Source organism: Puma concolor, chromosome F2, assembly GCF_028749965.1.
Source record: "Puma concolor isolate L17-30 chromosome F2, mPumCon1.1.hap2, whole genome shotgun sequence".
Lineage (NCBI taxonomy): Eukaryota > Metazoa > Chordata > Mammalia > Carnivora > Felidae > Puma > Puma concolor.
In genome coordinates, this window is record NC_141684.1 from 18,468,845 (window position 1) to 18,495,563 (window position 26,719).

The 26,719-nt window shown below is 43.0% G+C and overlaps 1 protein-coding gene across 1 annotated transcript in view; it reads left to right on the forward strand.

Annotated features, from left to right (window-relative positions):
* The first annotated feature begins 16,045 nt into the window (after positions 1-16,045).
* The window catches only part of HAS2 (hyaluronan synthase 2), a 29,805-nt gene continuing 19,131 nt past the window's right edge, over positions 16,046-26,719 (forward strand). Inside the window, exon 1 of the mRNA XM_086695874.1 lies at positions 16,046-16,716. The gene's annotated coding sequence lies outside the window, so the exon portion shown is untranslated. The remainder of the gene's footprint in view (positions 16,717-26,719) is intronic.

Here is a 26,719-nt window from a genome sequence, read left to right on the forward strand (position 1 = left end):
GGGCGCCTGGGTGGCTCAGTCGGTTGAGCATCGACTTTGGCTCAGGTCATGATCCCATGGTTTGTAGGTTCGAGCCCCACGTCGGGCTCTGTGATGACAGCTCAAAGCCTGGAGCCTGCTTTGGATTCTGTGTCTCCCTCTCTCTCTGCCCCTCCCCTGCTCATGCTGTCTCTGTCTCTGTCTCAAAAATAAATAAAACATTTAAAAAATAAATAAAAATAAGCCAATGACAGTTACTGTTCAAGAATAATGTTTTGTAGAAGACATAAACATTAGACTCCCTTTTTTCCTTGCTCCTTCCCTCCTTTTATATAAATATATATATTTTTTTAGGATCTACATATACCGGGCAGTGTGCTAGATGCTAGGGATTAATCAAAGAATAGGGCAGAGCCTGTCCCTGACTAAAATGAATTACATGTTTTAAATAGGCAGGACACATTCCTTCCTCATCTAAACAAGGCACAAGAGGGGCGCCTGGGTGGCTCAGTCGTTTGAGCGTCCAACTTCAGCTCATGTCACAATCTTGTGGTTCGTGGGTTCGAGCCCCGAGTGGGGCTCTGTGCTGACAGCTCAGAGCCTGGAGGCTGCTTTGGATTCTGTGTCTCCCTCTCTGCCCCTACCCTGCTCGTGCTCTCTCTTTCCCTCTCAAAAATAAACAAACATTAAAAAATTATACAAAAAAAAATAAATAAACAAGGCACAAGACTTTCAACAAACTTGCAATCTTCACCAACTGAGAAAAGCCAAGTCACCCTCAGGTGTAGCTAGCCAGTTAGAGGCCACTGAAGAAACAGAAGGTTGTTGGCCTTCTCCAATTTGGGTTTTCCCACTGGCAAAAGGAGAGACCGCCTGTATAAACAGTGATTCCAAGAAGCCAACGCCTGTGGCAGAGTACTTTATTAAGTGAAATGGTGGAAAGCCATTATTTAGTTAGAAGGCAAAGCGGAGCATTTGAGAAAACACTGGACTGGAGCAGAAACAAAGCGTGGGGTTCCTTCTGCAAGTCGGGTAACCTTGGGCAAATCGTATCTTCTGAGTTCAAGTTCTTCATCTGCGAAACAGAAGTAACGAGATCGGTTTTATCTTCTCATAGCGTTGTTAGGAATATCAAATAGACACAGGTAATGTTCACTGCAAATGTATCTTGCTCTTTTTATTTAAAAATTATTTATTTTTTTTTTATTTTAGAGAAAGCCGATGTGCATGTGCGAGCCGGGTAGAAGGGCAGAAGGAGACAGAATCCTGTGCGGGCTCTGCATGGAGCCCAACACAGGGCTTGATCCCATGACCCTGGAATCATGACCTGAGCTGAAGTCACGGGTTGGACCCTCCACAGACTAAGCCACCCAAGGTGCCCTTTGCTCCTTTCATTTTAAATCTTACCATTTCCTTCCCCACCGCCTTTTCCTGCAGTTTTTGTCTATGTAAACAAGTAGCATAAGTCTGGGTTGGCTCCTCCCAGAACATCTAATACTACTGCATTAGGTCCATCATATTATAGGTCAGTCAGTAGCCAATATTTTTTTAATATCTATTATTTTTAAGGCTTCACATCAGGTGCTCCAAGACACACAAAAGTGAATGGCACAACTGCTTTGGCATGACAGAAACTCTAGTTTTTGCTTTGGTTTGTTTTTAAGATTTTATTTTTGAGTAATCTCTATACCCAATGTGGGGCTCAAACTTACAACCCTGAGATCAAGAGTTACAGGCTCTATGCTTGAGCCAGCTGAGTGTCCCCAGAAGCTCTAGTTTTAAGAATTTATCCCAAGGGATGGGGCGCCTGGGTGGCTCAGTTGGTGAAACATCCGACTCTTCATTTCAGCTCAGGTCATGATCTCAGGGACTGAGTCCCACGTCAGGATTGTGCTGGCAGCATGGAGCCTGCTTGGGATTCTCTCTCCCTCTCTCTCGGCCTGCCCCATTCAAAATCAATAAATAAACTTAATAAAAAAAAAAAAAAAGAATCTATGCCAAGGGGATAATGGTACACGACTGAAAAAGTTTAAAATGGAAAACATGTCTTACAATATTTTTGTAATAGATAACGGAGAATAAAATAAACTATTACGCAAAAGAGATTGGTTAAATATGTTCTGAAGTATCGGTGGCATAGAATAATAAGCAGTCATTTAAAAAGACTATGTAGATCACTGTAACAATTGAAAAAAGAGGTACAAAAAATAAATGTTCCTCTTTTTGTAACTTCTATACATCAATCCATGTATCTATATGAAAAAATTGGCAACACTTCTGAGTGTCAATTCTCTTTTTACACTCTCTTGTGGTGTGATTCACTTACAACAAATAAGCATCATTTCTACAAAAACAATAAAGCTATTTTTTTAAATCTTTAATATATTTATTTATTTTTGAGAGAGAGAAAGAGACAGAGTGTGAGCAGGGGAGGGGCAGAGAGAGAGGGAGACACAGAATCTGATGCAGGCTCCAGGCTCTGAGCAGGACACGGGGCTCGAACTCACAAACTGCCGAGACCATGACCTGAGCTGAAGTCAGACACTAACTGACTGAGCCACCGAGGTGCCCCCAAGAAAGCTACTTTCAAAGAATTGAAAGAAAGTGAATGCCATAGGACTAGGCTTCAAGAATTCACAAGCAAAACTAGTGTAAACACACAACTCGTTAGGGATAAGTGTGATGAAAAGAACAGCGTGGAGTCTCATAAAGATAAAGGGAGATGAATAAGAACATCAAGCCAGGCAGAGATAGGAAAAGTATTTTTATTTTATTGTTAATTTCATTATATTTATTTTATTTTACCTTATTTTAGAGAGGAGGGAGGGGCAGAGAGAGAGGGAGAGAGAATCCTGAGTAGGCTCCTCATTGTTAGCACGGAGCCCATCACAGGCCTTGATTCCACAATCCTGAGATCATGACCTGAGCTGAAATCAAGAGTCAGATGCTTAACCCACTGAGCCACCCAGGTGCCCTTGAAAAAGTATTTTAGGCAGAAAGGACAAATAAGCGGCATCTGGGTGCCTCAGTCAGTTAAGTGTCTGACTTCAGCTCAGGTCACGGTCTTGCAGTTTGTGAATTTGAGCCCCGCATCAGGCTCTGTGCTGACAGCTCAGAGCCTGGACCCTGCTTCAGATTCTGTGTCTCCCTCTTTCTGCCCCTCCCCCACTAATGCTGTCTCTTTCTCTCTCTCTCCCTCTCTCTCTCAAAAATAAATAAACATGAAAAAATTTTAAAAAAAGAAAAGAAAGGACAAACAGAGTAAGTTATTGGGATGGAAACATGCTCTAACTCGCTTACCATAAGTACACTGTTGTTAAAGAACAAAAAGTCAGTCGAGGAAATCTGAAGATCTAATTGTCTTTATTAAGTGATTCATGAGTGGGGCGGCGTCCCATCTAGCAAGCAGAGGGGAGCTCTGAGGAGGTGTACAAACAGAAGGTTTTCATAGGAAGGAGGTTGTTAACAAAAGAAGTTAACAAAAGAAAAGACTGTTCCAGACAAGGCCACATTCCTTTAGGGAGAAGGGCAGGGGTCTTATTAGATGGATTACCTCATTTTGGGGGGAGATGGAGAGGGCCCGTGTGATAGATTGCCTCATTGGTACTGATCAGAAAATTCTTGACTGACTCCCTAAGACATATATTTCTGTGGGAAGCTGAAACTGCAATTAGGTTAGGTATGATGCCCAGATTTGGTGACTTAGCCTAAGTAACACCATTTTGGGCCTGTGGTTTTCTTTCTAACACTGTAAATGGAAAAGTTCGCTATCAGGTTGGAAAGTTTAAGGCCATATCAGACGAAGAGTTTGGGCCTTTGCTGAGCTGACGATGAAAAGTGGTGATATTTTAGGTGAATGATATACTCAGATTGCATGGCATAAAATTTTAGTCTTGTGTGGATGCCTTGGTGTAGCTCCTGGCAGTACAACACTTAGAGGAAAGACCTTATTTCTGAGCCTATTCCCAGGGCTAACAAAAGCTTCCACCCTTGGAGGTCAGGGGTCCGAGGAAGGATGCTGTGGTGCCTTATTTCAGGAACAGTGGATGCACTTGGCCGTGTAAGCTGGTACTCATACAATACATGTGTTCAAGGCCCCTGTCACCAGCTAGACCACAAGACCTGACATATACTGTCCACTTTCTTGTACTCACTAATGTTTGTCCCACATTTTCCTTAATCCCTTTTCTCCAGCTTAACTCTTAACTCAGGCAAATGGAACCAGAAACCACCTCTCAGGTGATGGCAACTGCCCTGACAAGCAAGGTCTCCAGCTGGCCCAGACCACCCAGACTTTCTTTCTTTCTTTCTTTCTTTCTTTCTTTCTTTCTTTCTTTCTTTCTTTCTTTCTTTCTTCCTTCCTTCCTTCCTTCCTTCCTTCCTTCCTTCCTTCCTTCCTTCCTTCCTTCCTTCCTCCCTCCCTTCCTTCCTTTTCTTCTTTCTTTCTTTCCTTCAACATTTATTTATTATTGAGATACAGAGAGACACAGAGCATGAGCAGGGGAAGGGTAGAGAGAGGGGGAGACACAGAATCTGAAGCAGGCTCCAGGCTCTGAACTGTCAGCACACAGCCCGACACAGGGCTTGAACTCACAAACTGCGAGATCATGACCTGAGCTGAAGTCGATCGCCTAGCCAACCGAGCCACCCAGGCGCCCCCAGACTTTCTGGGCTAAACCCATTTGGTGCCTATGCAGATGGACCATGGAGTGACCTATGGAATGACCTACCATTACTTTTACATCATTATAATACTAAAATGTCCACCCAAGGAGAAGCCTCAGCCTCACTTACATAACATACAATGTGTAGGCACGTTTCCTTAAGGCCCATTCAGGACCTTATGCCCATCTTTACATACAATGACAAGCCTTCCCTATCTAAATATTCATCCTAACCCTAAACAAAAAGAACCCATTCACCCTCTCCAGGAGAGCCAGGCTTTGGAACCCATTCTGTGATCTTTTTGTTTACTGCAAATAAGAGTTTTCTTTGTACAACAACTCAACCTGGGGCAGTTTCTGACTCAGTAGGGAGAGAACTCACCTTGGTTGGTTTGGTTACACCATCACATTAGAGGATGTAGCCTGGACTAGGAAAAAGGAAGCCAGTTTGATTTATAGATATTAGGCCTTTAGATATATGGCGTATCAGCCTTCACTAGTACTCTTGTGCTGAGTCCTGCAAATGTTAGTGGCCAGACTGTAGAACAGATGATTGATAAGCACATAGTAGATGATCGATAAGCTTTTGGGGAATGAATACTTGGCAACAATGAACACAGTAACTCAAACTGGGGAATAAGGACGGAGAGTAGACCAACTTGGCCAGTATTTCCAAGAGACAAACTCTTCTGCTATACTTCCAACTCAGTATCGTCAGTTAAACAGCATAAATTTAGTTATTTGGAAGATAGTTGGTAAGCCACGTTCAAGTTATTATATTTAGAATATTTATTTTATTTAGAAATTTAAATTTAATAATGACGCAAGAAATAGCAAATGTATCTCCTTTCTTTGCTCTAAAAGCAGAAGTGTAAATATTTATCTCAGTTAACCATTTATTTGTGGACACTCCTACCAAACAAACTTGCCAGAAGCCTGGGCATAAAAACCCTTGATTCAATCAGGCCTGAATCACTGACTCATTGTGTATGACCTGGGGCAAGTCACTTGACCTCTCAGAACATTCAGCAGGAAACACAGGTGTAAAGCAAGAGTGTGCCGAAAACCAGATGCTCCATCTAAGTTGGCTTCATTTGGTAAATACGTCGTGGAAGAAAAAGAACATTGAATTCTTTCAAAGAAGTATTTTATTTTATTTATTTATTTTAATGTTTTTTATTTATTTTTGAGACAGAGAGAGACAGACCATGAACGGGGGAGGGGCAGAGAGAGAGGGAGACACAGAATCGGAAGCAGGCTCCAGGCTCTGAGCCATCAGCACAGAGCCTGACACGGGGCTCAAACTCACGGACCGCGAGATCGTGACCTGAGCGGAAGTCGGACGCTTAACCGACTGAGCCACCCAGGCGCCCCACAAAGAAGTATTTTAAATTTGGCGTTTAATTCTTAAACATGGGGCTTCTTAGAACTTGGTGAATACTTAGATAGCAAATTCCTTATGAACTGCATACTTACTTCTGGTACTCAACTTTATTGTAAAAGGATTTTCTTTAGGAATTAAAAACCAAATCTGCAGCTTTTAAATCTTTGAGATTTGCAGGGGCGCCTGGGTGGCGCAGTCGGTTAAGCGTCCGACTTCAGCCAGGTCACGATCTCGCGGTCCGTGAGTTCGAGCCCCGCGTCGGCTCTGGGCTGATGGCTCGGAGCCTGGAGCCTGTTTCAAATTCTGTGTCTCCCTCTCTCTCTGCCCCTCCCCCGTTCATGCTCTGTCTCTCTCTGTCCCAAAAATAAATAAATGTTGAAAAAAAAATTAAAAAAAAAAAAATCTTTGAGATTTGCAGATTTTGAACTTTTTGAAATCTGAGCAATGCTAGTGATGAAGTTTTGGGGTCCTGGGGGTTTGTGGGGTCTGGAGCCGATGGCCAAGAAAGAATTCCTGAAGACGTCTGTGGTGCAAAAAAGGTGATTTTATTAAAGCATGGGGACAGGACCAAGGGGCAGGAAGAGTTGCATGGGATCCTGATGGGTAACTCGTTATATGCCCTCAGGTTGGGAGGGGGTCAGGGATAGAGTAAGTCTCTAAAGAATTTTGGAAGCAAAGTTTCCAGGACCTTGAGGGGTTACCTGTTGTTAGGAAAACATCATTTATTACTGTTTTGTAAAACCTCAGTCATGAGACCCTTCAGATGTATATCAGGGGTCCATAAGCTTGGAGTCCGATTGCCAGCATATCCTGGGCTAGCTGAGATAAAGGAAGTATATTTAAAGGATCCTCAAGATTGGGATAATTAAGCTAAGGTTCTCTTTGGCCCCTAGCAAAGTGTCATCCTTGAGGCAGCTGAGCTCCTAGAGGGAGGTCACTCTGCCAGTTTCAAGGACTTGTCAATGGGTTATAGGCATGAAGGAATTTAATTTTTCATTTGCCTTAGTTTCCCACATTACCATGCCAAGCACTTAAGCCCCTTTCCTTTGTTCTTGGGCAGCCAGGATTGTCTGAGAAATATCACACATATTCCACCTGGGGGGGCGGGTGTGCTAGCTTGTTCTTTGCCCCTTAGCCTGCCTCATGCTCCCTCATCAGTAAAAATAGACAGGAGCAAAAAGCCCACTAGGACTGGGAAGACTGAATATCTCCATAGCAGCGAAGGAGCAAGTTCTTAGATACTTATATTTCAACCTAACAATGTTTTCAATGACACCAATAATTTTGGTTAAAATTGCTTGCACACTTATCAGAGTTTTAGGTGGATAATTTTATTTACTTCTCACATGAACTTCTAAAGTCAAGTTTTCCTACTATACCCATTTTACAGAGAGAGAAACTGAGGCTTTGAGAGATTAAGCGATTTGCCCAAGACCATATAGCGTTGCCCGAGACAGGTGGTGGGAGTTTAGAGCTCTCACTTTCACACTTGGTATTACCTTCCTTGGGGTGGAAATCACTGGATTAATATGCCAGCAGATAACGTATTGATTAGATAAGCCTCATCAAGACAAAGATGCTGGCTCTAAAAGAGATATTCTTTGGAACTCACAATTCAGCTGTATTTTGCAAAAGAGGCATTTTTACTCTTTTGTTATCCAATCACAGTTAGGGACAAAAATCGAATCTTAAAGAGCTATGTGTAAAAAGCCCAGGAAATGATCTCTTCATCTCTAAAGCAGAAGTTCCCAAGCTTCAGAGTGCCTAAGAATTACCTGAGGAATCTTTCAAAATAGGCACGTCCCCAGGACTCGCTGCTATGAATTTGCATGAAGTAGGTCTAGGGTTTGAACATGAGTCTGTAGTTTTAAAAGCAGCCAAGTAATTGCAGGGGAGGCCGCCCTCAGTCCACACTTTGAGTTCTGAAATTTCTTTTCACCTTGGATTCTTGGAGATACCTGACTTTTCAAAACAAACAATAAGGCTACTTCCCAAATTGCTTAATAGCAGCCTGACAAATTTGGTGTGAACAAACAACAGGTGCTATCTGCAAGAGGTGAGTCAGGACCCGAATCAGAATGTGTGCTGGTTCTTGGCTTAAGCGTAAATACGTAGATGGAACCCTGGCCTACTGAGTTCTCAAAACCAGCAATCTGGGCTGAACTCTGAAACTTTAAAATCCTCGAAAAAAAATGCTATGGGTGAGGACGTGTGCATAATTCAGAAAAATGGAATTCTTTGAATAGCATCACAATTGCTTGCTTTTAACCCCAAATCATCCTGATACCTGTGGTAGGCAGGAAGTGACTAAGGCGATGCATATGGAGTGACGCCTCTTAATGGTATTTTTAGGACTGAAGGTGGCGGTACGGGTCTCAGGTGCCATTGGAATGGTAATTCTGCTAATTGGGTCTTGGAGCTAACACCTCTCTTGGAGAAAGGTAGGAAGTCTCACTTTACTGAATTGGCTCAGGGTTTTTCCTTCCAAGGATTTCGGCCACCTGTATTTGAAGGCAGGCTTCTTACCCTGAAAGTTTGGATGTTGTTGTTTTTCTAAAAGGATAAAATCAGTTCTCAATGCCTGAGGAAGGCTAAATGGGATGGATTCTTGAAAATCTTTGTATTTCTTGGTTCCTATTCCTCTCAGGTAGCTTTCTCCCAAATACCTAAGAGTCCTTTGAGATTTCCCCTCCCCCAATTTAGGCTTTAAAAAGAAAATTAGTGTGAATCATTAGAGAAAAGAAAAGGTTCACTTAGGGTTCCCCCCCCCTTTGTCTTCTTTTTAAAGCTTTAAGTATATGATGTAACGAATTAGGAAGATGTGATATTTTCAAAGACTGAATAATACTTCTTTTGGACAAGGGAATTTTTAGTTCCTCCATGAACAGATTTTGGAGAAAGCAATCTGTGAACCCCCTGAAATAGTATGGAAAAATTTGAGTGAATATTCACTTTTCTGGGAACAGGGTCAGTTTTTTTTTAATTATAAAAACGGGCTCCCTCTACCTAGAAAACTTTAACAACTAGTAAGAAATAAATTAGTTTAGAATAAGAAATACGAATATGGAATCAGAAATAACATTAGTTTATAGAAATTAAGCATATCTTTTCTAAGATTTTAAAAAGCTGGAAAGTTTGTTAATCTTTTCAGGACTAAGGTGAAAATCTCCAAGGCAGATCATTTAAATAATATGGCTACTTAATCTAATTTCACAATTAAGACTATTAGCAACTGCTTGTGGACACAGATATTATAACATCTCCTTAGTCATTAGGATTAGGATTAAAATATCAAAGGACAAGTAGACTACACATTTCCCTTTGAGTAACACTTTCTGCTTTTATTGATTTGTCATGTAAATAATAAATCCTCATTGACAGAAATCATTGGCATTCAAATCAAGGAGGATAAATAGTTTTGTCCTTTTCTGTAATCTGAGTCAGAAAAATCCAAATTATAAATGTGTTATTTACACTGTATAAAGAATTTGCTCCCCCTCCAATCCGAAATACATAGGAGCCTGGAGGTAATTTAAAAAATTAAAATTTATATAAAATAATTTTAAAAATTATCAAAAAATTTTGATAGACCAATAATATGAAAGTAAAGCTCCCACATATTCAGTGGTTTAAGGTGCAGTTCCAAAAGATAAAGTTTTCTTTCAATATATGTAATTAAATAAACTCTACATTCAATGTGGGGCTAGAAGTCAGTATCTTACTCGCATGCTCTACTGATTGAGCCAGCCCAGCATCCCTCTTTATTCTTTCTTAATGTTTATTTATGCTTGAGAGAGAGAGAGAGAGAGCATGGGAGAGGCAGAGAGAGAGACACACACAGAATCCGAAGCAGTCTCCAGGCTCCGAGCCGTCAGCACAGAGCCCGATGCAGGGCTCGAACTCATGAACAGGGAGATCAAGACCTGAGCCGAAGTCAGACACTCAACCGACTGAGCCACCCAGGCACCCCAAGTCATATAATATTTTAAAGATAGTTTCCTCACTCATGGAAAGGAATATTAGAAGGTGGTTACAAAGAGTGTCTGATGAGAAAGGGATTTCCATCCCTTTTCTTTCATTTGAATAATCCTTACAACATAATTCTAATAATAATCAGGATATAATCTGAAATGATCACAATTGATAATTTGCTACTCTGATATGGTAAGATCTTCAAAAACTATAATAAAATATAAACTATCCTCTTCTACCTTTATCAGTGAATCAATAAGTATTTGGTCTTTTCCAATGTGTTTATTCTAATTTCCTGGATGTCTGATAGATGCTTCCATATCTCCCTATATTCACATCTTCAAATTTAGTCATAAACACAGTTAGCCATACCCTTTTCTTTTCTTTTTTTTTTTTTTTTCTTTTTTTTTTCAACGTTTATTTATTTTTGGGACAGGGAGAGACAGAGCATGAACGGGGGAGGGTCAGAGAGAGAGGGAGACAGAGAATCGGAAACAGGCTCCAGGCTCTGAGCCGGCAGCCCAGAGCCTGACGCGGGGCTCAAACTCACGGACCGCAAGATCGTGACCTGGCTGAAGTCGGATGCTTAACCGACTGCGCCACCCAGGTGCCCCAGCCATACCCTTTTCAAAATTTGGTCTGAATGAAAAAGAGAGCCTCAAAGTTTAGCCTTGGGATTAACACGAAAAGTAGTCTGATATCTATGTGATTCTGGAAACTCCTTCACATTATCCAAACTGGGATCTAGAAAACTAAATTCCAGTTCAATCTGTTTCCATTTTTGCACAGCTCAGACTCACAAACTTCTATGTTTTGTAAAGCTGAAAAATGCTGTGTTTTAATCCCTACTGGGGTACAGTCTTAGGGTTTAGAGAATGTTACATCTCAAATGTATATAGAATAAGGAAATACATCAACATTTGAAAATCCTGCATTACTCAGTGAAAGGGTATTTTCCAAAGAATCAATTCACAATGTAAATTCATGAATGGTTGTAAAGGATGCATTTAAATTGTAAAGTAAACCAACAGATTTTAATGTAACAGAGTATACAAAGTTCATTCCTATTGTTTTATTTTTTATTTACATTACTATTGTTTCAGATACAACATTGCAACTTACCTTTATAAAATTACTATTTGGGAGCGCCTGGGTGGCTCAGTTGGTTAAGCTGTTGGTTAAGTGTCTGACTTGGGCTCAGGTCATGACCTCACGGTTCCTGAGTTCAAGCCCCACCTGGGGCTCACTGCTGCCAGGGCAGAGCCTCCTTTGGATCCTCTGTCTTCCTCTTTCTCTGCCCCACCCCCACAAATAAATAACATTAGAAAAATAAAATAAAAATAAAATTACTATTTGTTGGGATACCTGGCTGGCTTAGTCATAGAGCATGAGACTCTTGATCTTGGAATCCTGAGTTTGAGCCCCACACTGAAAAAAATTTATTATTTTTATTACTTAAAAAAAATTATTGGGGTGCCTGGGTGGCTCAGTCGGTTGAGCATGCTACTTTGGCTCAGGTCATGATCTCGCAGTTCTTGAGTTCAAGCCCCGCGTCAGGCTCTGTGCTGACAGCTCAGAGCCTGGAGCCTGCTTCATATTCTGTGTCTCCCCCTCTCTCTACCCCTTCCCCACTCATGCTCTGTCTCTCTCTGTCTCTCAAAGATGAATAAACATTAAAAAAAAATTTTTTTTTAATAAAAATAAAAAATAAAAAAAATTATTACTGGTCAAGTTTTGACATAGTGTCAAAGGATATCTAAAAAGACTACTAAGATACTTCTCCAGTTTCCAATTACATATCTGTTTGAAGCCAGATTTTTTTATATACTTCAGTCAAAACAACAATTGGATGTTAAAGCAAATATGAGAATCCAGCTGTCTGCTATTAAGCCAGATAGTAGAGATTGCAAAAATGGAAAACAATGTTACATTTCACAAAAGCGTTATTAAGTTGACAAGCCATTGTGTTTATTATTATTTTATTTTATTTTATTTTTGTTTTGTTTTTTTTTAAATTTTTTTTAACGTTTATTTATTTTTGAGACAGAGAGGGACAGAGCATGAACAGGGAGGGTCAGAGAGAGAGGGAGACACAGAATCCGAAACAGGCTCCAGGCTCTGAGCTGTCAGCACAGAGCCCGACGTGGGGCTCGAACTCACAGACCGTGAGATCATGACCTGAGCCGAAGTCGGACGCCCAACCAACCAAGCCACCCAGGCGCCCCTGTTTATTATTATTTTAAATGAACTAGTAAATATTTTAAAACTTTCAGTCAGCTTTTATATCTAATCTGGTAAATATTGATAAATATAAACCCTATAAGCAAAGCTTTGTGAAGTCTGCAATAATTTTTAAGAATGTATAGAGAGGTCCTTTACATCAAAAAGTTGAGAGCCCCTTATGCATGGAATTGTGAAGGTACTAAATCCTTTTTCTGGAAACTGCCTCTCAGACATAGTGAGCATTTCTTTTGTGATCTGGGAGGAGGGAGATCAGCAACAAGATACTAACTCACATTAACTAAAGTAAAACTCCTACCTCTGAATTTCTTTGCTACGTTGTCTTGTGTAGTTGACAACATAATAAGTAGAAGTTGTATAAGGTAGGAGTTAGGATGTCAAAACCTGAAACACCTGTCATCTGCTGATCCAAATAGCTCATGTTTAAAATAGAAGTTATATTTTAAATTAATTATCGAATGTTATTCAGGTGGTTGGTGCTGTAGATTGTGTAACTGAATCTCATGTCCCCTAATTTGCTGCTTGTGGATCAGTACTACATGGCTGGTGGCCATAATTCAGGCCTACGACTCAGAAGGGAATTTTGGTTAAATGTGAAGGTTTGGGTGTATCCATGGGCACAGAGAAATATTCAATCCATGAGATTCAGTGAGGTGACAGCAGGAAGCTGAAGTAGGTCAAATAAATGAGCATAGGATAAAACCTCAGTCAATGCTCATCAAGAATAATATACAGAATAGAAAGCCAGGAGAAGGGTACTGTTTTTTGAATACCCACGACGGTTCAATTAGAAACCACTAGGTTACATTTGGAACCCCTAGCTTACATTACCTAAGAGTAGATTTTAGCCCTACCCTTATCTCCTAATATAATTTGACAAATTATATCATCATAACAACAGTGTAAAGCAGGTATTTTCTTCATTTCTCAACTAGGAAATAAAGGTCTAGTGAGGTGAATACGCTTTCAGGATCACACAGATTCCACATCACACAGTCCCAAATCAAAGATAGGGTTTGGGGGCGCCTGGGTGGCGCAGTCGGTTAAGCGTCCGACTTCAGCCAGGTCACGATCTCGCGGTCCGTGAGTTCGAGCCCCGCGTCAGGCTCTGGGCTGATGGCTCGGAGCCTGGAGCCGGTTTCCGATTCTGTGTCTCCCTCTCTCTCTGCCCCTCCCCCGTTCATGCTCTGTCTCTCTCTGTCTCAAAAATAAATAAACGTTGAAAAAAAAAATTAAAAAAAAAAAAAAAGATAGGGTTTGGGTTTCAGGTCTCTCTTGGGGCACCTGGGTGGCTCAGTTGGTTAAGCATCCAACTTCGGCTCAGGTCATGATCTCATGGTTCCTGGGTTTGAGCCTCACATCCGGCTCTGTGTTGACAGTTCAGAGCCTGGAGCCTGCTTTGGATTCTGTGTCTCCTCTCTCTGTCCCTCCCCCACTCAAGCGCGCGCTCTCTCTCTCTCAAAAATAAACATTAAAAAAGAAAAAAAAGAAAATCTGATATATTTAAATATATATATAATATTCTACCCTTGAGGAACTTTCATTTCTGGCTTGAAATTGTACTAGCCTTTTCCCTATTCTCTTGAGGTAGGGGGAACTGATAGAAATGCATGGATATGTAATGAGGTTTTATATTCATTCACAGTCAGGTAACATTTTACTTTTTCTTTATGGGCCATGAATTGCAAGTAAAAGGGGACAAACAACAAATGTGCTTTTGTTTAATAAAGAAACCCAGTTTTACTAAAGGTTCTTATTGCTGGAACTATTAGCAAAGGGGCAGCTAAGTGCTACTGAGCAAAAATCTGCAATTCTGCATTACAAATAATAAGCATAGAAATTTAGAGCTAAGATTGAGTGTTCCTGTGGGGTCCCACAGCTAGACACTTGACACCCACAATTTTCACCGTACCCCTAAATCGGCTTAATCCGCATTATATGTAAGAGTACATAAGTCAGATAATATGTTTTTTTTAATAAACTTTTTTAGCGCTTTATTTTTGAGACAGAGACAGAGCATGAGTGGGGTAGGGGCAGAAAGAAGGAGACACAGAATCCGAAGCAGGCTCAGGCTCCGAGCTGTCAGCACAGAGCCCCAGGAGGGGCTTGAACCCACGAACCGCCAGATCATGGCCTGAGCCGAAGTCAGACGCTTAACTGACTGAGCCACCCAGGCGCCCCCCAGATAATATATTTTCAATTACAACTTAGCCTTTAAAAACTATCATACAACTAAAATTCAAGAACCAGTCTAAGTGGGATGAATCCGGCTCTCAAATTTAAGCCAGTTCCTCAAGAGTTGAATCACCTCAGGCAGTGTTCACACAAAGGCTGAAGCCTTGAAGATTTGTTGGGGAAAATTAGTGAGTGGGTTTCCCCAGACCAGCGTGAAGTCATCAGGCCAGGGCAATGCTTCCCAGAGGTGTAACCGCGGCGGGAGGAGGGGTGGGGGGTGGGGTGGTGGTTCGGGTGGGGCGGAAACGCGCGGTACTTTGCAGGTCGGCCCCTGGGGACTGGGTTGGCTGACTACCTGGCCTGGTATTGCAATAAAATTCTTGACCTCTAAGCACATCCCCTAACACCACACCCAGCGCGAACTTGTTGAAAAGCATCGTTCCTAGTTTACTCGACTTTTCTGTTTTGACTTGCTCCTTATTGTCCAAAATACGTGATAAGGAGCAAGACCCCACTTTTCAAGACCTAGCTGAGTTCCAAAGCAGTTCACACTTCAGAGGATCCTTGGAAGGCGGGGGGGGGGGGGGGGGGGGGAAAGCAAAGGAAAGGAAAGAAATCTCTTTTTACCCTGCAATAATTACAGCGGAACCTTCAATGGCCAAATTAGTGAATTTGTAAACCCATTCTCATTTTTTCCTAAACAGTGCCACCTAGTGTCCATTTTAAGTCATCAGGAGACGCTTTGGCGAGGACCAAAGAGAAATAAAGAAAGGGGAAAAGAGTAACCGGGAAGACTCTTTCCAGCTTTAGGGCGTTGGGGAAAAGATGGAGAAAAGAGCGTCTCAAATATAAGTATTTTGACTCGTTATCTTCTTAGGAAGCTCGAAAGACGCAGAAGCCATTTAAGCCATTCCCTCGGAAATGGCTTTTTCTAAGCGCGCTACTTTCGAGTTCTACGGAGCACGATTTTTATTTTGTTATATTTATAATGCTCGCTGCTTGCGTGTTTTTACGTGAGGAGGCCAAGTGAAGGAAAAAAATATAACTATGTTTCCACTTTTCCCGCCACCCAAGACCGAAACTTCTGTGTAGGGAGGACTTTGACACTTGACGCCTGCTCAGAAACTTTTGAGCTACTGGGAAGAAAGGGTTAACACGCGGTAGACCTGTGGCCGATTTTATTTGGAGTCGCTGCCGGCGTTCGGAGGTTCCAGGTGTGCGCACACACACACACACACACACACACACACACACACCCCTCCCAGCTATCTCTCCCCAGGGCTGTTACTTAGTAGCCTAAGGGCACCATTTGGCCTCGCAGCAAATTAGTTAAACCTTTTGGGGAGTTTATCGCGAAGAGGGAATCCTTGTAACTCAGACCGGAGCTGAGGCATTTCTGCAAAGCGCGGCCTCCCAGCTCCGTCGCTGGAGGGAAGGAGGGAATCAGGTGGTGGCCAGCCTGTGCGCAGTGCATTTCTCTGCACACGTTAGCAATCAAGTTAATTGAATTCATTGGAGTTTAGAACCGGCCTCTAGCTCAGAGAGGGCTTTGAATGGCCAATTTCTCTTTCTTCCTCTCCCCCTCCCCGCCTCCCGCCCGCCCGCCCGCGCTCCCAGTTCCCTCCCCCCGGGTTCCCCAGTCCGCACCTCCCTTCTCCACTCCCCTCAACCCCCACTCCCTCCTCCGCCCTATTAAAACACCCACCAGCTCCCTTGTTAAGACCCCCTTAAGTTGGAGGAGGCAGAAAGGCAACAACAGCGAGGAAGGAGAAGTCAAGACGTCTGGAAAGAATTACCCAGTCCTGGCTTCCAGCAGCCCATTGAACCAGGGACTTGAACCAGCCCCAGCCAAAGACTTTCTCCCGATTCTGCGCTTCCTGGGTTCTGCTGAGACTTCACCGGGCTTTTCTTGATACGAAAAAGAAAAGAGACTTTCCGTTATCAGGGGAGGGGGAACTGGAGCAAAATAATAATAATAATAATAATGATAATAATAAAATAAAAATAAAGTTAATTTATTTTTAAAGCACAAATTTTTCTTTTAAGAATTAGACTGAAGTGCAACGGAAATATTAAAAAGAATAGTGGTGAAATTTCCTTTTAAAGTGGGGGTGAACCAAACATTTCAGACTACCCCCCCATCCTTTTTAAATGTTGTTTTTAAATTTTTTATTTTTTTTGGCCGGTCGTCTCAAATTCATCTGATCTCTTATTACCTCAATTTTGGAAACTGCCCGCCACCGACCCTCCGGGACCACACAGACAGTCTGAGGACAACTTTATGACCAAGAGCTGAACAAGGTACGTTACACTGGCGCGATATGGTGAACCAGGAGGGCCCCCGAATAGGCCAGGGAGAGGGAAGAAATTACCCACATAAGTGTTAAAAAATTGTAAAGCTAGTTTTCGACAGAGAAGTTTGAGGTCTGATAATTTCCAACAGACTGAAAATCAGGGGATATTTCAGATCACTGTCAGGCTTGGCAATATAACCCTGGCTTTCCCCATCCCTGCGGCGCTCGGCAGAAATCCGCTGCCTTTCTGGGAACACAGGTAACCTCTCTGCCTGGGAAAGACTGCACGTCCCGAGATGTACTTTTCCAGTCCTCATCTTCCGGAGCCGCAGAGGGGCTCCCGGGCTAGGAAACCAGAATTTCCACTGTGCAAGGAAAATGCAATCCGCACAGCCACCCCCCTCCCTTTGCCCCTTCCCTTCCCATCCCTTCCCTTCCGTTCTTCCCCCCCCCCCCCCCCCCCACTCTACGTCGGGAGGAAAACCCTGGAACAGCCAGCTCAGTGCCTTTTACTTGTAAGTGGGAAACCCGCTTCTTACTTGGAATGCAAAGGGTTAAAGTGATTTGGGCTCCCAGCTCCAGGGAGCCGAGACCCTCCGAGAAGGAGGGTCCTTCGCCACCTCCTCGCAGCTACCGGCCTCGCTCGGCCACTCCCACTTTCCCGGGCTTCCCGTCCTTTGCACTCCCTGGACCCCAAGGCAGTGTCAGGCTCGGTCTGCCCGGGCTCAGCCCGGCTCCGGAAGCCTTACTTGGGCCAGGGGTCCCGGACACAAGCGGTGGCAGCCGCCGACCCGAGCGGGAGGAGGGCGCGCGAACCTCTGCTCGCCGCCGCCCGGGGGCAGGGCGTGCGTGGGGACCGCGCGCTGCAGCGCAGGCAGCTGCAACGTCCCGGGAGCCAACTCCGACGTGGCACCGAGCACGCTGGCGCTTCTCTTCGCAGCTGCAGCGCGGGGCCGCGCGGGTGGGGGGCTTGGGGGTGCCGTCCCCAGCGCCCGGCCTGGGGAGGGGGGACGGGGGACGGGGGCGCGCGGGAGCTGGGGCGAAGTGGGAGGCGAGCCAGAGACAGGGTTGGGATGGATAATCAACACCTTGGGCGGAATTGGTCACGCTGGTTCCCGCCCAGCGTGAGCGAGGGCTCCGAAACGGGTCCCCGTGAACTGGAGGGCGGGTCTGAAAGGAGGGTCTGTGCGCGGGCCGGACGGGGAGGCGAGAGAGCACTTCCCCTCCGGCCAGGGAAACGCAGCCGAGGGGAAACGGCGCTGAAAGGATAATTAAGGCTGGAAAGAGGGGCTGGGAGCGGAGAGGCGGTGCCTGGGGAGGAGGGTTTACAAGACCCGGGTCCTATTACACCGGCTTAGGTGCCAGCGCCTCTTTTTCCATCCCCCGAACGCGCGCGCGGAGTACTTGGACTCGGCGACCCTGCGCGCCTCCAGGGCTTGCGAGCCGCTGCAGCCGCGCGCCCAGAAGGTGCGTGTAGGAGCCCTGCCGGCCCCTCCCTGCCCGGTTCCCCACGCTTGGGGACCGTTGCAGCCGGGCGTCTCCCGAGCTGCTGCCCAGAAACGCTGCGCTCCAACCCACGTGGCTGGCCTGGGATTGCCTTTGACGTCACACCCTGGGGGGGAGGTGTGACGCAATAGGTCGGGGAGCCCTGATTGGCCGCGAAGGGCTTTCCCGAACTGGAGGCCTGAGTTTATACAGACTCTCAGCTCAGTACTGAGAGTAAAGTGAAGGGTATTGGTAGTTGGGCTTTGCTGAGAAACTGAGGTGACTGCCAAGAGGGGGAAAGACTTCGCTGTCCTTTGTAGATTTCAAGCCCCCTTTTTTTTTTCCCCTCGCAGATTTTTCACTGCAGTGAGGGAGTATGATAATGTACCTTTGGAAGTGTTAAACAAGATTATAATTGTTTAGAAAGGGTTTTTAACCACTTTTTAAAAGGTCAACACTTATTCAAACACATGCAGTGACGAAAGGTTTAAAATTAAAATGTGCATTTATATAGAATTGGCTAGGACAAATATTTGTGTCCGTCAAATTATTTGTAGATACTGTTTTAAATTTTACAGAATAGGATTGAAAAGAATACTTAAATTCTAAACTTCTTCTTTTCATACCAATGTGTGCAAATTGACTCATTAATTATATTTTTGCTGCGTTTTTCTAGTTGCTAGATAACGATTACAGGAACCACTGAGGTGCTACATTTTTAATGTCCATCATGCCACATCTCAGGTTTTTCCCACTGCTTGGCCCTTTTACGTTTTCAATAAAACTCTTTAACGTGCCTATGTTAGTGTCTATATTATGTCATGTGTGAGTTCGCAATTTTGGAACAAGTATTCAGAATTCTAGGTAAATATTTCTGGATGATAGCATTGTCATGAGAATATCATTACTCCTATTCACATTTTTTTTAATTTATGTACTTCCTGAGGGGAATAGAAAACTGTCTTGTAGATACATTGACAAAAGTATATTACCTCAGTTGCTTGTGTTGTACCTGGAACTGACTCTTTACCAGAGAAAGTTATGCAGCTTATAAAAATGAAGTTCTTAAATAGACGATTAGCATCAAATTTGCATGTCACTCTCCACAAAGCAAAGATGTAGTAGGTTAACCTTCCTGGAACACAGGACTTGAGCAGCAAACGAATAAAAAACTTACTAGAAAGTAAGTCAGATTGGAACTAATAACTTTTGGTAGGTTTATAGAATAGCCTTACAGTTTTGAATTTCATAAACTTGTTTTACACATGGTTTCCTTACCAGCTTTCTTTTAAAACAATTTTTTTTTTTGACATTTTAAGCACAGACTGATTCATTTAGTATCTGTTATTGGAACTGTGGGGAAAGCCCTTGGGGAGCGATGTGTAGGTCTCCTTTGGCAAAGCTATATTACATTGTCATAGTTTTAAAAATGGAAGTATAGTTCACACACAGTGTTACATTGGTTTCAGGTGTATAACATAGTGACTCAACAAGTCTGCTCTTCATGCTGTGCTCACCACCAGTGTAGCTCCCCCTGCCCCTGGTATCGTACAAACATATTGCAATACCAGGGATTCTGTTCCCTACGCGTACCTTTTATCCCTGTGGCTTAGTCACACAGTTACATTTTTCAATCTAAGAGCAAGTAGTTTGTTACATTATCAGCATCCTGACTGTTACATAATATGGGAGTGATGAGTTAATGTAATTGGAGAACAGATCATAAACTCCACTGTCTCTTTCTGGGTTCTGTTTTGTTTTTTGGTTGTGTTTTTGTGTTTTTTTTTTTTGCTTGTTTTTGTTTTTAAATCCACCTTCACTCAGGCTGTGTTCCACTAGGAGCCTGCAAGGACAGAGCCAGTGGCAGCTAGTGCGACAGCTGATTGGGGGAGACAGCTCCCTGTAGAAAAATCACCTCCACCTCAACTTGGTTTTAATCCTTTTCTCTCCAGTGGCAATCTGCCTAGAATAAGTATCGCCCCACGGCATATACCTTAAATTATTCAAGTATATCTCGAATGTCACCAATACATATAGATTTATAGAGTTTGTATATATACTGCCTTGTCCACAACCTGTCTTTCGAATTTGCACCCAAAGTAGGGCTTGGACTCCTGACCCTGAGATCAAGAGCAGCATGCTCTACTGACTGAGTCAGCCAGGCGCCCCTCACAATCTAGAAAAATGTTGTTGGTATAGAAGTCCAAACAAATATAATGAGGTCACACTCTTAAATATTTCTTTAACTGAAATAATAACATATTTACAAAAGAATGCCTCTAAAATGCATCATTTTACTGAAAACTAAAAAACAAAAACAAGATGCAGTTCACATTTTAATGGAATATTGTCATACAAAAAATATACTCAAAGAAGTCTATAAATAACCACAGTGTAAGGCAAGATAGAAGAGGACCCATAAAAAGTGAAATAATGGCTACTGTTTATTACATGTCTAAAATGTATCAGGCACTGAGTTAGATACTTTATTTTTTTAATGTTTGTTTATTTTTGAGAGACAGACAGAGTGTGAGTGGGGGAGGGCAGAGAGAGAGGGAGACACAGAATTCGAAGCAGGTTCCAGGCTCTGAGCTATCCGCACAGAGCCTCCCATGGGACTCGAACTCATGAACCGCGAGATCATGACCTGAGCCAAAGTCCCATGCTTAACCCACTGAGTCACCCAGGCGCCCCTATTTTATATACATTATATCTAATGTATATGGGCCAAACCCGCATCAAGAAAATTTTGTAATTAAAGGAATCTTGCTTCAGAAAGGTTGAACAACTCAATCAAAGTCACAGTGTTTAGTGAGGAGTGTGGATGAAATTTAATCCAATAAATCTTGAATATAATGCCCTTGAACTGGACTATGCTGTGGCTGGACTAGTCAAGTTTTCTGAGGGCTTAAATTGAGGAGAAATCACATCTGTGAGAGATCAGGAAGGATTTTGTGAAGAGCCTTGGCACTTGTGGCACATATGGTTACATGGGGTGTTGACCTAAAAGATAGTGTGCCCAAGAGCCAATGGAGGAACTTTGAGAACTAAGATTCCATGCCAAGTTTTGTTTTTTTTTTTTTTTTTTTTTTTTTGTTTTTGCAAACTTTCTCCCCTTTGCCACACTGAACTCTAGGATGAAGTTTATGGCGGTGAAACTCAACCAATAGGGCAGTTGGGCGAATTGGCATCCTGGGGGTCATGGATCATTGCTGATGGTACAAATGAGGAAGAAATCCGAAACCTACAGCTGTGGGTGCAGACACAGCTGGGGTGACAAGGCCTTTGAAAGGCTTATTGCCTAACCTTGCGAGCTTGGCTCCAGGGTCTCTGCCAGGATCGATGCAGTGGGACTGGAGAGACAAAGGCCAACTTCAAAGCCAGAGAGGGAGAGGAGGTCAGAAGGGGACAAGATGAGGGTCATGTGCTCTAATATGTCCCAGAGGGTAATGTTCTCTAATGTGAAGACTATTGAGAGGCTCCGTTTGGTACTTTTTCGGATTTCTAGTTGAGGACAGTAGCAGAGGCAATATGCATGGAGGAATGCGTATCGATCCAAATAAATCACTGGGGTTTTCTTAGACTTTAACCCAGTGATTGCCAAACTTTGTTGCAATTAGAATCACTTATGGAGATTTGAAAATTACTGATGCCCTGTTAGCACCCCCTACCAATTAACTCTGGATGTTGTAGGAGCCGCATATCAGTAATTTTTACAGATCCCCCGAGTTAATTTGGACGTACATCAAAATTTGGGAACCACGACTTTTTAACCTTTGCTCACCACCATGGTTTCCTAATCCACTGTTAGCAGGCAAATGTCTACAAGCAAAGAATGTCTTGTAGTATAAAGACGTGGGTTTCCGTGCTCCATGCCAGTGTCACCTGCCTAAGTTAATATTCTTAATTCTGATCTACATATGATTTGAGGCTTAGCACCCCCATCCTCCATACAATGAGTTTAGGGGTAAAGAAAACTTGTGTTCCAGAACCAGTCCTTCTCTTTATGAGATGTGATTTTGAGCAATGCATTTTCTAAACAAATATTCTTTATGTATCTCCTTTTGGCCTTTGAGCCTTTGTATGTGTAAATATCGGCTACAAGTTAAAAAGACACCAACTTGGTCTTCAGTGGATTTGAGAATATAATGAGGAAGAGAGACAAGTGCACTTTATCCCTTAAGTTACTCTTCCTTTACATCAAAACCATTGGTATCCCATTGAAGCTGCAATACATATATATAGTCCTTACCTACTTACAGTAAGCCTGCAAAAAAGTTGCACTCCCATTTTGCAGATGAGGAACTGAGGCTCAGGAGTAGATACCAAAAATGTACTCTTTGTAGTCCTCCTTCAGATGACCATGATGAAGAACATGCCCACATTGCAACCTACATTCATCCTTCTTATAGACACTCAGCTATGGGTGGCTACAATATGAAAATAAAGTTTCCATCCTGTCCCTAAAATTTGAAGTTCAGAGATAATCGATTGTCTAAGGACACATGACTCATTCACAGGAACCCTCTGGTGATTTGCCTGAAGTCAGGTAGCTAATATGAGGCCAAATTTGGGCTTGAACCCATTTCTTCCCAGTCCTGCTAGTCTTTTCCCTATGCCACAGTTAACTAGCAGTGGATTAGAGGGCAGGGGAGTGAGTCAGGCTGATTAGGTAGTTAGTGGGCAGGCAACAAGTGGCAGAGATCTAACATCACTGACCTCTAGCTGTTGATAATTCTTTTTAGGTACTTAAATGAGTTCTCTCTTTTAAATTAAGAATCTGTTGTGTGAAGTCAGTGGGATTATTTCCATTTTATAGATGAAGAAACTAAAGATGGCAAGTATTATGTGGCTTTCCCAATGTTGCCATGCCATTAAAAGGAAAAGCCAGGAATCTATCCCAATTCAGTCTGGTTCCAGAGGGACCAGGACATATACACACACACACACACACACACACACACACACACACACACACACACACACACGTTATTAGAGCCGAATGCAAAACAGTGTATGGATCAATGCACCATAAATATTGTAAGAGTTCCAGATTTCAAGTAGATAAAAGATGATCTCATTATCCCCCATGACCCACACTTGACCCCTGAATTCATAAGGTTCCTCAAATTGTAACTGACAGTTTCTGGAAACGCTTTTGGAGGGCCATTTGCCTTTTCTCACTTTATTATCCAAAGGTCTACAGTTGGTCTGGTACTTCTTACAAACCATTACGTTTAGGTAGCTGGGCAAGAGATTATGGAACTTGTCTTTTAAAAAGAAAGAAAAAAAGGGGCACCTGGATGGCTCACTCTGTTAAGCATCTGACTCTTGGTTTCGTCTCAGGTCATGATCTTGCAGTTTCGTGGGTTTGAGCCCCACATCAGGCTCTGTGCTGAGAGTGCAGGTCCTGCTTGGGATTCTCTCTCTCTCCTTTCTCTGCCTCTCCCCTCTACTCTCCTCTCTGTGCTCACTCTCTCTCTCTCAAAATAAAAAAACTTAAAAAAATAAAATAATTAAAAGAAAAAGAAAGAAAAAAACCCCTTTAGGATGAGGGGTATTAAGGGTTCAACATATATTCATTGCCACTGCAGTAAAGAAAGGAGAGGGACCCACCCAAGTGCAAAAGGAGTTACTCATTTATTCAAAATATGTTTATTGGATGCCTACTATGCGCCAGCCTCTGTCTTTGGTACAAGAACACACAGTTGATTGAGATAATCAAGTCCCTGTAGCCATAGAACGTACATAGGGCTAGTTAGAAAATCAAGTGTGGTCCGGGGAGAGTGACAGGGAGTGAAGAGAAGGTAGGGTGGAGGAGACATTTTAGAAGAGAATGGTAAGCTGAGACCTCTCTGAAGAGATATCCCTTAGTTCTAACTCTGTAGCCTTTCCCAGATGCTGATGACTAATTTGAATTCACTTCCTCTTTTTCCCCAAATCTAAAACAGAAGGACCACTTTATGAAGCTTTGGGAACTCAGTTCTCACCCCTGCACCCCTTAGTGCCATGGGAGCGGCTGTCATTCCAGCTCATCCCACCTTGCCTTCTGGTTAATAGAAAGAATAGGAGGAAGAAAGGCTCCGATATCCATTGACCTATAGAGTCCTACTTGGGGTATGTGAGCTCACAGCAAGGCTTCTATCTGCTCTGCAGGTGGAACAATGAATGTAGCAGTGCCTTTCTTAAGGTAAAGCAGGATTTTGGCTGTAGGCGGTAATAACATGCTGTTGCATAGATGGAACCACCAGCTTTCTCTGGGATAACCCCATTCTCTGTCCCTTTTAGCCGCATCCACGCAGAAAAGTCTAAGAACCCAGAAATCTCTGCGTGTTGGCTAATCTTGTATCTGTACCTGAGTGTCAATTCCCCATTTTCCATAATAACGGGAAAAAGAGTTTTCTAACTTGTCCTTGCACAGCATGTTTTATTGGCCGGAAACAAAAGGAAGCTGCCTGTTTTGTCATGACAAATCAAATCTATTCAGCGAATATTTACTGAGAGTACTGTAACCTGGCTCTATGCTACCATGCGGATCCTACTTCTGGTTTTGAGACTGTTACTTAAATTCTTAGAGTCTTGGTTTCCTCATCCTATGTGTATGTTATTTGTAACATGAGATTAAGAATACATTTAGGGGCGCCTGGGTGGCGCAGTCGGTTAAGCGTCCGACTTCAGCCAGGTCACGATCTCGCGGTCCGTGAGTTCGAGCCCCGCGTCAGGCTCTGGGCTGATGGCTCAGAGCCTGGAGCCTGTTTCCGATTCTGTGTCTCCCTCTCTCTCTGCCCCTCCCCTGTTCATGCTCTGTCTCTCTCTGTCCCAAAAATAAATAAAAACGTTGAAAAAAAAATTAAAAAAAAAAAAAGAATACATTTATCACCTAAAGTAGTTAGGATTAAATGGGATCATGCCATTCAATAAGACAGACAATACTTAGCCCACTGCCTGGAACCTAATGAATGGTGAATAAACGTTAGCAGATATAACAACGAGGTCAATGACGATGTTGATGCATAAAGTTACAGGAATTCATTCAGCAAATATTTACTGAATACCACCTGTAAGCCAGGCAGGGTTTTAGGTCCTTGGGGCACATTAGCAAAAGTAGATTTAGAAAAATCTGTTGACTTTGTGGAACTTACATTAGGGTGCATCAATCTATTCTTTACGCTTGGTTTGGCTTAGAATTCTGTGAAGACTCGTACTGGTGAATAATTGGTATCCAATCAAATAGCAGCTTAAAAATCAATTCAAGTTTGATGTGGGCAAAAAAATAATTAAAATAAAATCCAACTTCTATGTTTTACATACTTACGGAAGGTAGATTTCTAAGTCGTCTCTCTCTTTAGCAGTAAACTCTTATGCTCCAGGACGGAACTACCGTATTTTCCAATTGAACAATGAAGCCATATGTCTGAGGAGAGTTTGCTTATGAAGCAGAGTATCTGAATTGAGGATTGTCTCAGAAAGTCTCACACATATGGTGCCCATATCTATGCAATTGCCCAGGGGAAATGAGAAAGAAACACACACTGTGTGTCACTCCTTGAGATCAATGTGTTCCCTCCGTAAAGTTGGCTCTGAAAATGTGCCTTTTGCCCTTTGGCCTGTACTGACATATGCTGCATGTGTCTTACCGGGCAATAATACGATACATCTCAGAAATAGAAAGGTTCAGTTTTAACCAGGCTGCTGCAGTGTACTAGCAACTTTTCCCAGGCTTCAAAGGGACATTCTGTAGACTCCTATGATGTAAGAGGGTGTTCCCCCTCCAGCTGTGGCCAGCAGATGCTACGCAAACACTCTCTTTGTCCACGTGTGCTGATAAAAGCAAGGAAAATGTGAATAATGGAAAAGAATGGCAGGCAGTACTTTTGCTGGCTATGGTGATTTTAAACCCAAGCGAAGCACACACTTCAGCTTCTCCCTGGCTGAGCGTTGCAGTCCCCTTGAAATTTTTCACTCTTGTGAGAATGACTCACGTCTTGGAAACGACGAGTTCCAAGTCTGGTGCTCCCAGCACCTTTAGGCATTCGTTAAGGTGCCCGGTGGGAGTTTTCAGCATCCTGTCAGCTGTTTTAATTAACAAGGGATGCTGTGCTCTCTTGCCTCTCACTGGAACTGTTCCCCGGCACCGTGAACTTTCCATTCGTGTTGGGGTTCCCTTTATCAGCCTCCCAGGTTACATACTGTGATGTCCTGTAGAAGTGCTGGAAGGGGAGCACATCTGTGTTTGGTTGTTTTAGCTTCCTTGTTAGCTGATACTTTGTCTATTTTTTATTTTATTTAAATCCAAGTGAGTTAGCATATAGTGTGATGTCGATACTTCAAACTGGATTGTGTTTTGGCTTTTTAAAACCCTCTCAGAAACACTTCGATTTGGCTCCTCACCGCAGCTCTGTGAAGGGTCCCTGACAAATATTATTATCTCCATCCAACAAAAGAAAATAACGTCCACAAGCTAGAATCCTGGTCTCCAGACTGTTCTGCATTACCTCGGGTTGTCTTAGTTAGGGTGAAGTCAA